The sequence below is a fragment of the Rousettus aegyptiacus genome, unplaced genomic scaffold (assembly GCF_014176215.1).
Source record: "Rousettus aegyptiacus isolate mRouAeg1 unplaced genomic scaffold, mRouAeg1.p scaffold_m13_p_8, whole genome shotgun sequence".
Lineage (NCBI taxonomy): Eukaryota > Metazoa > Chordata > Mammalia > Chiroptera > Pteropodidae > Rousettus > Rousettus aegyptiacus.
In genome coordinates, this window is record NW_023416311.1 from 106,352,421 (window position 1) to 106,356,008 (window position 3,588).

Here is a 3,588-nt window from a genome sequence, read left to right on the forward strand (position 1 = left end):
TTTACATATAATAAAAACACACCCTTTTAAAGTGTGCTGTTTGTTGAGTTTTGGCAAATATATATTGTTGTAGATTCACCACCACAATGAAAATACAGAATATTTACATCTTCCCAAAGAGGTCCCACAAGCTACTTTTCAATAAAAACCGTCCCACCCCAATCCCTGGCAATCACTGATCTGTTTACTGTCACTTAAGTTTTGCTTTTTACAGAATTTGATATATATTGTATCATATGGTATGTAGTCTTTTTCATTTGGGAAAATGCTTTTGAGATTCCATCCATGCCTTAATTCTTCCTTCAACTTTCTTGAGAATTAAATGGTCCTTTTTCTAATTTCATAAGGTGAAAACTTAGATCATTATGTGAGATGTCTCCTGTTTTTAAAAATAAATATTTAAAGTTATAAATTTACCTCTAAGCTCTGTTGAGTATCACAAATTTTGTAATTTTCAATTTGTTGGAAATATTTTTAATGGGGCTTTTCATTACTCGAAAGTATGTTTTTACTTTCCAGATATTTTGGCATATATCTAGATTTTTTATTATTTAATTTCTAATTAATGCTTCTGTATTCGGAGCAAATAAACTAATTTTTTTCTCTTATTCCCCTTCAAATATTAAATCTATCCAATTAACTTTTATTTTTATTTTAGTTCACTAATTTAAGTTTTCAGCCCTAGAATTCTTATTTCTTTTGTATTGTTTCTATTTCTCTCATGAGAGAGACAGTATTTTTTAAAGTGTTTTTGAAAGCTAACTTTCCTTTACCTTTCTGGGTATATTTATCATGGCTTTCAAAATCCTGATTTCCTAATTCCAACCTCTGGACCACCTTGAGACTGATCTCATTTAATTCTTTTCTTTTTCTTTTTTTTTTTTAAGGCGAAGTAACCTTTGGTTGACCTCACAGATTGCAAGGAACTTAGCTTACGATCCCTTATTTTTTATTTTTTACACCTACAGCACCTGGTCTTCCTAGATGGTCTCTAATCCAAGTACTAACCAGGCCCGACCCTGCTTAGCTTCTGAGATCAGACAGGATCGGGCTTGTTCAGGATGGCATGGCCATAGATTCATTTAATTTTCAATGGAGAATGTTACTCAATTTCCAGTCCCTTTCATGTTAGGAAATTTTGGATTGTATTTGGGGAAAAAAATGTATTTCTATGGAAAAGTACACGTGATTTAGATGATGCTCTCTAGGTTATCTGATTTTAGTTTACTGTCATTGAGTTATTTTATATCTTTTTAAGTGCATGTAACTTATAGACCTATAAATTCTATTATAGCTGGTGAAAGTTCAATTGACTTCCTTCCTTGATGTAGAATAGTTTTGCCCTGCACTTGAACACTCATTTCAATATTCCTGATATTTATCTTTTGAACTGGTTACAACATCTATCTGATCCCTTTTTTTTGATAAACAGAATAAAATCATTCACGTGTGTTCATTTTGATATGTGTATGAGGCTCAAAATTTTACCTTCCCTTTTTTGAAAATTATCTTTGACAGTGTCCTAGATATTATGAATGTTAAGATGTGGAAACTCTGAAATCTGTTATTACTCTCTGTAGGTAATGTTTCTTCTGACTTTAGCAGGCAATTAATTAGGCTGACCACAAAATGCAAATTATTTCTCGGACAGTGGCTCCCATCTCAGCTCAGATCTGTGGTCTCGGGGTCTGCTCCACTCAGGCGTGGCTTAAGCAGCCGCCAGACATGATCAGGCAGAAATTCGAGATCCTTTCTCTGGCCTTTTCAGTGAAATTACAAGATGCTTGTCATGGGGGTATCCTGCCCAGCCCTCAATGTGGCTGAATTACCCAAACTCCTAAACGTAGCGCCTGAGGCCAGAAAGACTGTGACCTCCCCGCCATCCCCACCCCCAGGCCCATGTGACCTCACTCCTCCAGAGAAATGAACAACGGAGAACTGACGTGAGGTGACAAGCGCCCTCAGAACCAGCACTCCACACCTGCCTGCTTCGTTCCACTGCCCGGGGCCTCAGACAGCTGTGTGGCACTATGTCCAAACGTTATCATTGCTCTCTGTGGCCACATCGGCCCACTCAGACCTTACTCGGTCACTAAGAGAAGTGCAATTCTATAAAAAATAAGGCTTCAAACAAATGTAGGTTTGTTATAAAGATGTACACCGTGTGTAATAATGGATCAACACATTTGAGTCTATCATGCGCTCCATAACATTAGAATACATGTACAGAACACATACATTTAATCTGTGACATTTTCCCCAGATGCAGTCTAATATTTGGCTGAGACTGTAATCTTTATAATAGATAAAATAGAAATTTTAATATATTGCTCTAAATTGACAGTACTCTATAAGTTACAGTGTCCCAGGAAATAAAATAGGTAAGAATTTTGAATTTTATTTTCGAAGTTGCACTCGGGTATATAATAAAGAAAAAAAAAAAAGGAAAGGAAAAAGAAAGAGGGCAGGCATAAGGAAGCCAGCAATAACTGTGATTAAGAATGGCTACAAATGAAAGCCCCACTATAAAAATAGAATCAAATTTTCACGAGCTGCTCATCTATCTTCATGCGCTTTCATTATTACCCTTTGCAAAATGCTCATCTTTACCTGTGACTCCATTTTCTATTACCCTTTTCCTATAATAGCTATGTATTTGTCCCCTCGGTGGGATGTTGCACTCATAACTCTCACACCCTTTATTTCCATGATGTAACAAAACACAGTCTGTTGCTATGGCAACGGTCAGCATCTTGCAGCCTGAGCCACTGTGATTACAGGTTTCTAGTGCTAGACTCTTTCTTTCAATCAATCACAGAGATCCCTTTTGTTCTTCCCCATACTCCAAATTCAGTGCCTAATGTGCTTTGATTAATGTTTCAGAGTTTAGCCAGTGTAGTGATGTGTTAAGTGGTAGTGCTTGATCTACATTTTTTACAACTGCATTATTCAGCCTATATGAACGCATCACTGAATCACAGTAAACTAGGTGTGTCTGACATTCGAAATATACATTAATCAGTCTTGGAATACAGCAAAGGTGAGTATTTTGCAATTCGTTTACATGAGATTTAGATTGTAGAACCCAAAGCTTAAACATATCAATTGTATTTTAAGGGGAAACCTTTTATTTCGATATTCAGGTCACAACCCTGCATTGTGTGCTGGAGGACAGGGAGACTATTCAGACCACATAGAGTCAGTCACCCCAAGCATGACACTACCAAAGTATCACCTTGTATTTAGCAAATTTTAGCCAGACATCTAGCCTGCAAGGTTAAATACGTGTCTGAAATTAAACATAAATTCTGCCTAAATTTTACCTTCATTGTTAGGTATGCTCACAAGTAAAAGGCCCTTCCTCCTCTTGGGTATATATTTTTATTTTTGTTAATATAAAGGTGTTTGTGAAATTTTTCATTCCAATTTAGACCACAGCTTGAGGTCCAAATAACAGTAAGTTTTGACTTCATAAAAATAATAAAAATGCATGCCAGATTGTGAAGAAAACAAATCATCATATAGCAAACATACTATATATAAATTTCCTAGTCGAAAACTAATTTTTATCATTTTCACATAATATTT

At 35.8% G+C, this 3,588-nt stretch overlaps 1 pseudogene; it reads right to left on the bottom strand.

Annotated features, from left to right (window-relative positions):
• Positions 1 to 959: 959 nt before the first annotated feature.
• Positions 960 to 1,078, bottom strand: LOC118607485 (annotated as a pseudogene).
• Between the last annotated feature and the right edge of the window lie 2,510 nt (positions 1,079 to 3,588).